A 12,936-nucleotide genomic window follows, 5' to 3' on the forward strand; every position below is an offset into this window, starting at 1 on the left:
GTTTGGAAATTTTCCTTCCATTTCTATTTTTTTTAATAGTTTGAGAAGAATAGATATTAACTCTTATTTAAATATCTGGTAGAATTCTCCTGGGAAGCCATCTTCCCAAAGACTTTTGTTTGTTGGAAGATTTTTTATTACTGATCCAATTTATTTGTTGGTTATGGTTCTATTAAAATTTTCTATTTCTTCCTATTTCAGGAAATATATTGGTTATGTAAACAAAATATAAAATGTTTTTGTTACATCTCAAAAGTTCTGGACTGCTGTGTTTACATTTTCATTTGCTTCCATGTATGTACTTGTGTGTGTATATATGTATGTGTGTGTGTGTGTGTGTGTGTGTATAATTTCTCAATTTACTAGTTAACATAGTCATTCTTTAGTAAGATCTTCTTTATCCTCCTAGTATTTGTGGTCTTTCTAAAATTTTTCTCATGGTTGACTCAAGTTTCATTGTGCTATGGTTTAAACATATCCATGGTATGATCTCAATTTTTTTGTTCTTGTTGAGGCCTGGTTTGTGACCCAGCATGTGATCTATTCTGGGATGTGCACTTGAAAAAATAATGTGTATTCTCCTGCTTTAGGATGAAAATGTTACAAATATATCTGTTAAGCCCGTGTTGTCCATTGTATCACTCAAAGCCACTGCTTCTTTGTCATTTTCTGTTCAGATGACCTTTCCACTGATGTAACTGGGGAGTTAAAGTCCCTTATTATTATTGTATTATTAACAATGAGTTTCATTATGTTTGTTTTTAATTGATTTTTATGCTTGGGTGCATAAATGTTTACCACAGTTAAATCTCCTTGTTGGATAGAACCTTTTATTATGATATAGGGTCCTTCTTCATCTCTTATTATGGTCTTTGGTTTAAAATATAGTTTGCCTGATATAAGTATGGCTACTCTGTCTTTCTTTTAATGTCCATTAACATGATAGATGGTTTTCAAACCCTTTACTTTCAATATGATGGTATCTTTAGTTATAAATAAGTCTCTTGCAGGAAGCATATAGATTGATCTCTCTCTCTCTCTCTCTTTTATCCATTCTGATGTCCAGTGTCTTTCAATTTTAGTAATTAGTGTATTTACATTCAGAGTGATTATTGATAGATATGAATTTACTTTCATTGTATTACCTGTAAAGTCTGCTTCTAGAGATTTTCTCTGTTCCTTTCTAGTCTTTGTCATTTTTTTTCCCCTTCCCACTCAAAGAGTCCCATTTAATATTGCTTCCAGAGCTTATTTAGTGGTCATAAACTCCTTTAGTTTTTGTTTGTCTTGGAAACTCTTTCTCTCTCCTTTTATTCTGAATGGTAGCCTTGCTAAATGAAGTATTCTTCATTGTAGATTTTTCCCTTTCAGCACATTCAATGTATTCTGTTCTACCAGGTTTCTGTGGAGAGATCTGCTGCTAACCTGATTCGTCTTCTCTTGTAGGTTTGGGATTTCTTTTCTCTTGTTGTTTTCAGGATTCTTTCCTTATCTCTGTATTTTGCACATTTTACTATGATATGCAATGGTGTTGGCCAGCTTTTGTTGATTTTGATGGGAGTTCCCTCTGTCTCCTTGAAATAGATGTCTGTTTCTTTCCCCAGATGACGTAAGTCTTCAGCTATAATTTCCTCATATAAACCTTCTGCTTCTTTTTCCCTTTCTTCTTCTGGGAATTCTATGATACAAATGTTATTATGTTTCATATAATTGGTGAATTCCCTAAGTATGTATTCAGGATCCAATATATTTATTTCCCTCTTCTTTTTAGCTTCATTGTTTTCCATAATTTTAACTTCTATTTCACTTAGCCATTCCTGTGTTTCTTCTATTTTTGTAGTCATTACATACAGTCAGTTTTGCGTGTTAGTTATAGCACTTTTTATTTCAGGCTGACTAGCTTTTAGTTCTTCTATCTCTGCAATAAAGATCTCTCTGCTTTTTTTCTGTGCTTTTCTCAAGCCTTGGTGGTATCCTTATGGTTTTTGTTTTAAATTCTGGTTCAGGGGTATTACCTATATCTATTTTGATTAGCTCCTTGGTGATGACCTCTTCTTGCTCTTTCTTTGGGGATGAATTCCTCTGTCTTGACATTTTGTCTAGGTCTCTGTTTTTTTTTTTATTTATTTTTTATTTTTGGTTTGTTTATTTGTTTTGTTTTGTTGTCATTGCTGTTTTTAATGTTAGGAAAGCCTGTGTCTGGTCCTATTCCCACTAGAACTGTAGCTTGCTGCAATGTGTGATTACTAGGCCTGTTATGTGTGTGTGAGGGGGTGGGGGTTGTGCTGGTCTTCTGTGGGAGAGGCCCACTGCTGCTCTGACTCTCAATCATAGTTGCCATATTAAAAAGACACCTGCAAAGTGCAGGGACAGAACTTGGTGTAAGTGGCTCAAGACTCTGCTGTGTGTACTATGCCATTTGCTGAAGTCCATCTGTTCTGATGGCGGAGGTTGTGAAAATGTCATTGGCCTACTTTTTTCATTGATGAAGGATGTTCATGTCTGCTGCTTTTCAAGAAACCCTCACAGATGAGTGAGTAATCTTTCCTATTCTGTCCAAGGCTACTGTCCCATCCCCACTTTCACTCTGTTTCTACACTGTCCACCTGCCTAGTGATGGCATTGTGCTCCTGTGTTTTATCTCAGTCTCATGGGTGGGTTTCAAAAATCCTAATTTTAGGGATCTGGCATAGCAGAGACCTGCCTGATTCTTCAGGAGAGGGCTTGCCATGCTATTCCTGGTACAGGTTTGTCCCAGAAAATTAGTTGCAGGATATTCAGGGGCTTGAAGTTTGTGGGAAAGCATAACAAACAAACAAACAAACAAACAAAAAACCAAAACAGCATTCAGGTTAGCTGTCCTCAGCAGGTGTCTCTGCTTATATTCTAATGAATGATGACTGGGAGCCCTTTTGTCTCCTAAGAGGCAGTGCATCTTCTCCCAAGTGCACCCCAAGAGGGGGAACTGTCTCTACCAGTGTGACCAAGGGATCCTCAGAACATGCCTTCTGCCCCCAGGTCTCTGTCCTCCTTATCCAAATGAGTATCACTACAACTGCCAGGCTCGACCCTGGCAATGGTGTGGACCTCTAAATTTCAGACTTTCAGCTCCACTGCAAGTAAAATCTCGCAATAATCAGCCTGTCTTGTTTTCCCAGTCAATGGTTTTGGGGAAATGTTTTTCTTGTGCAATCCCCTGTGTGGTGTCCTACTTTCTCTTGGTCACTCTTTCTCTCTCTCTTTTCTCCATGATCAGGGCTCTCTACCTTCCAAAGCACCCATTTCCTTTCTCCCCCAAGTCACATCACCACACTCCTACCTTCATGATATGACCTCTTTTCTCCCTCTAGTAGTGCAGTTTGTTCTCTCAGTCCTCAGATAAGTTTGTGGTGTTCAGAATGATTTGATGATTATCTACCTGTGTTTAAGGGACAAAGAAAGAATAAAGTCTTCCTACTATTCCACCATCTTAACTCCTTGTTTTTATTCTGACAAATACATGAATTTGAAGCATAATTTCTCTTGGTATTTGCATACACTTTCAAAATCAGGAGAGCAGGTATGAACAGTGTAGTCATGCAAAAATATGTGTATATCCACTATGGAGTATTATGCCTCCATCAGAAAGGATGAATATCCAACTTTGGTAGCAACATGGACAGGACTGGAAGAGATTATGCTGAGTGAAATAAGTCAAGCAGAGAAAGTCAATTATCATATGGTTTCATTTATTTGTGGAGCATAATAAATAACATGGAGGACATAGGGAGATGGAGAGAAGAAGGGAGTTGAGGGAAACTGGAGGAAGAGGTGAGCCATGTGGACTCTGAAAAACAATCTAAGGGTTTTGAAGGGGCAGGGGTTGGGAGGTTGGGGGGATCCAGGTGGTGGGTATTGAGGAGGGCACATATTGAATGGAGCACTGGGTGTGGTACAAAAAACAATGAATTCTGTTGTGCTGAAAAGAAATTTAAACAAAATTTAAAAATATGTATATCAGAACCTTCTATACTTCACTATAGCAAATGCCATAAGAAAGATTTAATAATGATAACAATTCCTTAACAGTATGTTTCTCCTCTTATCCTTCAGAATAAGAATCAGTTCATTTACTCCTTACTGATAAGATAGTTTCGTATTTTTTTTTTATTTTCTTCAATGTAGTAAAAATACTTAATAACACACCTTATTAGATATTTTTCATGCCAGTCATGTGATAGATCAATACAGCTAAAATATTCTTGCAACAGGCCTTTCTGCAATATGCATCCATTTTCAAACCTTGGACTATAATGTGAAATATAAAAATACAATAAAATGAAAAAGTGGTATTATTTGTCATCACAAATAATGAAGTGATGAAGTAGTTGGTGTAATATATCTAGTAATTCAGGAAATGAGATTTTAAAGAGAAGGGTATAATGGAAAGACAGGAAGAAGTCTTAATGTTTGCAGACATAATGATAAAGTGCCCTTTAAAATAAGGACTACACAAAAGTAAATGCCCAATTTTTCAGGTTATACTACACCAGTTTACATTTTAGACAAGACCAGTGCTCTTAGTCTATAACATCTCTTGGGAGAAACCTGAAAACCTAAAAAATGAAAAAACTCAAACCATAAGTAATGGATAATGATTCCTTTAAACATTGAAATTCTTCACTTTGTCAAGTGTAGTCATCAGTTCAGAATTGGTATATATATATATATATATATATATATATGGCAATATATATATACATAAATATATATAAAGATATAAACATATATTTATATAATATATAAAGATATATATAAATATAAGAGTTTATTATTAATATATAATTAATTATAAATACAAATATTCATAATTAATAATTAATATATAGTTAAATATAAGCATTATATTTATATATTTATTTAAATTTATATATCTTTATATATTATATAAAGATATCTTTATATATAATATGATATATAATACAATATATATATTTTATATAAATTTATTTTATAAATTATATTTTATATAAATATAAATTCTATTTTTATATAAAATATAAAGATATTTACAAATATAAATATAAATCTACATATAATATATAATTTATTTATATATAAATAAATTTATATAAAATACAAAGATATTTATAAATATAAATATTTATATTTAAAAATATTTATATTTATAAATATCTTTGTATTTTATATAAATTTAGATATAATATATGAATATGAATATAAATATAAATAGATATATAATATATAATATAAAATATATATATTATAAATTTCTTTTAATATATTTTTATTTTATATTTATAAATATAAAGATATTTATAAATATATTTATAAATATAATTATAAATCCTTAATAGATATATATCTATTAATATATTTATGTATAAATATTTACATGAATAAATAAATATTTATTTATTAATTATTATTATTATATATTTATTATTTATATATTTATTATATATTTATTTATATTATTAATATAAATAAATATTTATTCATATAAATATTTATATAGATATATATCTATAAATATGTTTATGTAGAAATATTTATATGGAGAAATATTTATTCATATAAATATCTCAACTTGCTTATATATATAAATATAAATTTATATAAATATATATCTATAAATATATTTATGTAGAAATATTTATATGGAGAAATAAATAAATAATAAATAAATATTTAAAAATTTTAAATATTTTAAAATTTATTTAATAAATAAATAAATATTTCTCCATATAAATATTTCTACATAAATATATTTATAGATATATATTTATATAAATTTATATTTATATATATAAGCAGGTTGAGATTTATATATAAATATATTTATAAATATAAGGATATATATATATATTTATATAAAGATATATATCTTCTGCCGCAAAAGAGAAGTTAGTCTATTGGAGGAGACAAAGAAGATGACAAATAATTATACCACAGTGTTATTAGTATAGTTGTAGAGACTCAGAACTTATAGTCAAGCTCAGAACCAGGAAATAATTACACTGTGTATGAAGAGAGTAGGGTAAGGATTTATCATTAGAGAATTTAGCTTTTGAATGCTGACCAGGAATTTGTAAAGTGTACAATGCTTGAGGAAGGGCATAATCCCATGGTACTATAACAAAGAATAGCTGGTATCAAGATGTGGACTGGAATCTATAAGAATAGGACAAATAGTGGTGTGTCTGGGTGGCTCAGTTCATTAAACATCCAACTCTTGATTTGGCTCAGGTCATGATCTCTGTGTCCTGGGATCAAGAAGTGTGTGGAGCTTCATGCACAGTGCAGAGTCTGCTTGAGGATTTCTCTCTCCCCCCCTCTGTTCTCCTCCCTTCTGCTCATGGTCATGTGTTGTCTTTAATATTAATAATTAAATCTTAAAAAAAATAAGACAGAGGGAGGAGTCAAGATGGCAGAGAAGTAGCAGGCTGAGACAACATCAGGTAACAAGAGATCAGCTAGATAGCTTATCAAACCATTCTGAACACCTACATATCCAACAGGAGATTGAAGAGAAGAAGAGCAACAATTTTAGAAACAGAAAATCGACCACTTATTGAAAGGTAGTACTGGTAGAGAAGTGAATCCAAACTGATGGGAAGATAAACTGCAGGGGGAGGGCCCCGCTCCCGGCAAGCTGTGGAGAAATGGAGCACAAAATCAGAACTTTTAAAAGTCTGTTCCACTGAGGGACATCTCTACAGAGGCTAAACCAAGATGAAGCCTACTCAGGGTCAGTGTGGCCCCAGGTCCCATGGGGTCACAGAAGGATCAGAGGTGTCTGAGTGTTGCAGAGCTTGCAGGTATTACAGTGAGGAAGTCAGCTACTGAGACAGAGCCGAGGAGTGAGCTCTCAACTCGGTGTTACCTTAAATAAGTCACAGGCTGGGTGAACTTGGAGTGAAGCTGGAGGCCAGGGAGATGGGAATGATTGAGCACTTTTCTTTGAGGGCGAATGAGGAGTGGGGTCCCAAACTCTCAGATCCTCCAGGTCAGAGACTGGAAAGCTGCCATTGTCATTGCTGTCCTCCAGAAATCGACAGAAAGCATTCAGGGAACAAAAGCTCCCCAAAACAAACCTAAACAGATTACTTAGCCCGGCCCCTGGTAAGGGCAGTGCAATTCCGCCTCCAACAAAGACACTTGAGAATCACTACAACAGACCCATCCCCCAGAAGAACAACAATAAATTCAGCCAGCACCAAGTTCACTTACCAAGGAGAACAGAGGAATTCCAGAGGAGGAGAAAGCAAAGCATGAAATTCATGGATTTCTCCCATGATTCCTCAGTCAGGCAGTTAATTAACTTTTGTTAATTTTATTTATTTTTTCTTCTGCTAATTTTTTTAACTTTTACCCTTTCCACATTTAACATTATTTAACTAGTTTATCTTAATACATTTCATTAAAAACATTATTTTTGGGGGAGGAGTCAAGATGGCGGAGAAGTAGCAGGCTGAGACTACTTCAGCTAGCTAGAGATCAGTGAGATAGCTTATGTGAATATTGCAAACACCTGCAAATCCATCGTCAGATAGAAGAGAAGAAGAACAGCAATTCTGGAAACAGAAAAACAACCACTTTCTGAAAGGTAGGACTGGTGGAGAAGTGAATCCAAAGCGATGGGAAGATAGACCCCAGGGGTGGGGCTGGCACCCGGCAAGCAGCGGAGCAACGGAGCAGGAAATCAGGAAATTTAAAAATCTGATCCACTGAGGGTCATCGCTCCAGAGGCTAAACCAGGACAAAGACCAGGCGGGGTCAGCATGGCCTCAGGTACCGCAGGGTCACAGAAGGATCAGGGGTGTCTGAGTGTCGCAGAGCTTGTGGGTATTGGAACAGGAAAGCTGGCTACAGAGACAGAGCTGACAGTAAGATCACAGCTCAGGGTTACCTTGAACCGGTCGCAGGCTCGGTGAGCTTGGAGCGCAGCCAGAGGTCAGGCAGACGGGAGTAACTGGGTGCTCTTCTCTGAGGACACACTGAGGAGTGGGGCCCCGGGCTCTCGGCTCCTCTGGGCCAGAGACCAGGAGGCAGCCATTTGTATTCCCATACTTTGGAACTCTATGGAAATCGTTCAGGGAACAAAAGATCCTGAAAGCAAACCCAAGCAGATAATTCAGCCCCTGGTAAGGGCGGTGCAATTCCTCCTGGGGCAAAGACACATGAGAATCACTACACCAGGCCCCTCCCCCAGAAGATCTACAAGAAACCCAGCCAAGACCAAGTTCACCTACCAAGGAGTGCGGTTTCAATACCAAGGAGAGCAGCATAATTCCAGAGGAGGAGAAAGCAAAGCACAGAACTCATGGCTTACTCCCTGTGATTTTTTTTTATTCTTGCAGATAATTTAATGTTTTTCTTTTTCTTTTTTTTCCCTTCTTCTGCTAATTTTTTTTAACTTTTACCTATCTTTTTTAACGTTTTTTTAACTAGTTTATCTAATATATATATGTTTTTTGTCTTTTTAATATATTTCTATATTCATTTTCTTTTTTTTTTTTAATTCTTTTCTTTTCTTTTTCTTCCTTTTTTTCTTTCGTTCTTTTTGAACCTCTTTTATCCCCTTTCCCCCCCTCACGATTTGGGGTCTCTTCTAATTTGGTTAAAGCATATTTTCCTGGGGTTGTTGACATCCTTGTAGTATTTTACTTGCTCCTTCATATTCTCTTATCTGGAAAAAATGACAAGGCAGAAAAATTCACCAAAAAAAAAAAAAAAAAAAAAAAAAAGAACAAGAGGCAGTACCAAGGCCAGGGACCTAAACAATACAGACATTGGTAATATATCACATCTAGAGTTCAGAATGACAATTCTCAAGGTTCCAGCCGGGCTCGAAAAAGGCATGGAAGATAATAAAGAAACCCTCTTGAGAGATATAAAAGCCCTTTCTGGAGAAATAAAAGAACTAAAATCTAACCAAGTTGAAATCAAAAAAGCTATTAATGAGGTGCAATCAAAAATGGAGGCTCTCACTGCTAGGATAAATGAGGCAGAAGAAAGAATTAGTGATATAGAAGACCAAATGACAGAGAATAAAGAAGCTGAGCAAAAGAGGGACAAACAGCTACTGGGACAGTAGGGGAGAATTTGAGAGATAAGTGACACCATATGATGAAACAACATTAGAATAATTGGGATTCCAGAAGAAGAAGAAAGAGAGAGGGGAGCAGGAGGTATACTGGAGAAAATTACGGGGGAGAATTTCCCCAATATGGCAAAGAGAACAAGCATCAAATTTCAGGAGGTTCAGAGAACGCTCCTGAAAATCAATAAGAATAGGCCCACACCCTGTCACCTAAGAGTAAAATTTACAAGTCTCAGTGACAAAGAGAAAATCCTGAAAGCAGCCCGGGAAAAGAAGTCTATAACATACAATGGTAAAAATATTAGATTGGCAGCTGACTTATCCACAGAGACCTGGCAGGCCAGAAAGAGTTGGCATGACATTTTCAGAGCACTAAACGAGAAAAACATGCAGCGAAGAAAATTATTATCCAGCTAGGCTATCATTGAAAATAGAAGGAGAGATTAAAAGCTTCCAGGACAAACAAAAACTGAAAGAATTTGCAAACATCAAACTATCTCTACAGGAAATATTGAAAGGGGTCCTTTAAGCAAAGAGAGAGCCTACAAGTGGTACTTCAGAAAGGAACAGAGATCAAATACAATAACAGTCACCTTACAGGCAATACAATGGCACTAAATTCATATCTCTCAATAGTTACCCTGAATGTTAGTGGGCTAAATGCCCCTGTCAAAAGACACAGGGTATCAGAATGGATAAAAAAAAAAAATCTCTATGTTGCCTACAAGAAAGTCATTTTAAGCCCAAAGACACCTCCAGATTTAAAGTGAGGGGGTGGAAAAGAATTTACCATGCAAATGGACATCAGAAGAAAGCAGGAGTGGCAATCCTTATATCAGATCAATTAGATTTTAAGCCAAAGACTATAATAAGAGATGAGGAAGGACACTATATCGTACTCAAGGGGTCTGTCCAACAAGAAGATCTAACAGTTTTAAATATCTATGCCCCCAACGTGGGAGCAGCCAACTATATAAACAAATTAATAACAAAATCAAAGAAACACATCAACAATAATACAATAATAGTAGGGGAGTTTAACACTCCACTGACTGAAATGGACAGATCAAGCAAGCAAAAGATCAGCAAGGAAATAAAGGCCTTAAATGACACGCTGGACCAGATGGACACACAGATATATTCAGAACATTACATCCCAAAGCAACTGAACACACATTCTTCTCTAGTGCACATGTAACATTCTCCAGAATAAATCACATCCTTCCCCTAAATCAGGACTCAACTGGTATCAAAAGATTGGGATCATTCCCTGCATATTTTCAGACCACAATGCTCTGAAGCTAGAACTCAACCACAAGAGGAAGTTTGGAAAGAAGCCAAATACATGGAGACTAAACAACATCCTTCTAAAGAATGAATGGGTCAACCGGGAAATTAAAGAAGAATTGAAAATTATCATGGAAACAAATGATAATGAAAATACAATGGTTCAAAATGTGTGGGATACAACAAAGGCAGTCCTGAGAGGAAAATATATAGCGGTACAAGCCTTTCTCAAGAAACAAGAAAGGTCTCAGGTACACAACCTAACCCTACACCTAAATAAGCTGGAGAAAGAACAAGAAAGAAACCCTAAGACCAGGAGGAGAAGAGGAATCATAAAGATCAAAGCAGAAATCAATGAAATAGAAACCAAAAAACAATAGAGCAAATCAATGAAACTAGGAGCTGTTTCTTTGAAAGAATTAATAAAATTGATAAGCCTCTGGCCAGACTTATCAAAAAGAAAAGAGAAAGAACCCCAATAAATAAAAATATGAATGAAAGAGGAGAGATCACAACTAACACCAAAGAAATAAAAACAATTATAAGAACATACTATAAGCAGCTCTATGCCAACAAATTTGACCATCTGGAAGAAATGAATGCATTACTAGAAACATATAAACTACCACTTCCGAACCAAGAAGAAAAAGAAAGCTTGAACAGACCCATAACCAGTAAGGAGATTGAAACAGTCATTAAAAATTTCCAAACAAACAAAAGCCCAGTTCCAGACGGCTTCTCGGGGGAATTCTACCAAACATTTAAAGAAGAAATAATTCCAATTCTCCTGAAACTGTTCCAAAAAATAGAAATGGAAGGAAAACGTCCAAACTCATTTTATGAGGCCAGCATCACCTGGATCCCAAAACCACACAAGGATTCCATCAAAAAAGAGAGCTATAGACCAATATCCTTGATGAACACAGATGCGAAATTTCTCACCAAAATACTAGCCAATAGGATTCAACAGTACATTAAAAGGATTATTCACCACAACCAAGTGGGATTTATTCTGGGGCTGCAAGTTTGGTTCAACATCTGCAAATGAGTCATTGTGATATAACACATCAATAAAAGAAATAACAAGAACCAGATGATAATCTCAATAGATGCTGAAAAAACATTTGACAAAGTACAGCATCCTTTCCGGATCAAAACTCTTCAAAGTGTAGGGATAGAAGGCACATACCTCAATATCATCAAAGCCATCTATGGAAAACCCACCGCAAATATCATTCTCAATGGAGAAAAACTGAAAGCTTTTCCGCTAAGGTCAGGAACACGGCAGGGATGTCCATTATCACCACTGCTCTTCAACATAGTACTAGAAGTCCTAGCCTCAGCTATCAGACAACAAAAGGAAATTAAAGGCATCCAAATTGGCAAAGAAGAAGTCAAGTTATCACTCTTTGCAGATGATATGATACTATATGTGGAAAACCCAAAAGACTCCACTCCAAAACTGCTAGAACTTATACAGGAATTCAGTAAAGTGTCAGGATATAAAATCAATGCACAGAAACCAGTTGCATTTCTCTACACCAACAACAAGTCAGAAAAAAGAGAAATTATGGAGACAATCCCATTTACAATTGCACCCCAAACCATAAGATACCTAGGAATAAACCTAACCAAAGAGGCACAGAATCTATACTCAGAAAACTATAAAGTACTCATGAAAGAAATTGAGGAAGACACAAAGAAATGGAAAAATGTTCCATGCTCCTGAATGGAAGAATAATTATTGTCAAAATGTCTATGCTATCTAAAGCAATCTACACATTTAATGCAATTCCTATCAAAGTACCGTCCATCTTTTTCAAAGAAATGGAACAAATAATTCTAAAATTTATATGGAACCAGAAAAGCCCTCAAATAGCCAAAAAGATATTGAAAAAGAAAGCCAACGTTGGTGGCATCACAATTCCAGACTTCAAGCTCTATTACAAAGCTGTCATCTTCAAGACAGCATAGTACTGGCACAAAAACAGACACATAGATCAATTGAACAGAATAGAGACCCCAGAAATAGACCCTCAACTCTATGGTCAACTAATCTTCGACAAAGCAGGAAAGCATGTCCAATGGAAAAAAAAAAAAAAAAAAACAGCCTCTTCAACAAATTATGTTGGGAAAATTAGACAGCCACATGCAGAGAAATGAAATTGAACCATTTCTTTACACCACACACGAAAATAGACTCAAAATGGATGAAGGACCTCAATGTGTGAAAGGAATCCATCAAAATCCTTGAAGAGAACACAGGCAGCAACGTCTTCGACCTCAGCCGCAGCAACATCTTCCTAGGAACATCTCCAAATGCAAGGGAAGCAAGGGCAAAAATGAACTATTGGGATTTCATCAAGATCAAAAGCTTTTGCACAGCAAAGGAAACAGTTAACAAAATCAAAAGACTACTGACAGAATGGGAGAAGATATTTGCAAACAACATATCAGATAAAGGGCTAGTGTCCAAAATCTATAAAGAACTTAGCATACTCAACACCCAAAGAACAAATAATCCAATCAAGAAATGGGCAGAG

Source organism: Mustela lutreola, chromosome X, assembly GCF_030435805.1.
Source record: "Mustela lutreola isolate mMusLut2 chromosome X, mMusLut2.pri, whole genome shotgun sequence".
Classification (NCBI taxonomy): domain Eukaryota; kingdom Metazoa; phylum Chordata; class Mammalia; order Carnivora; family Mustelidae; genus Mustela; species Mustela lutreola.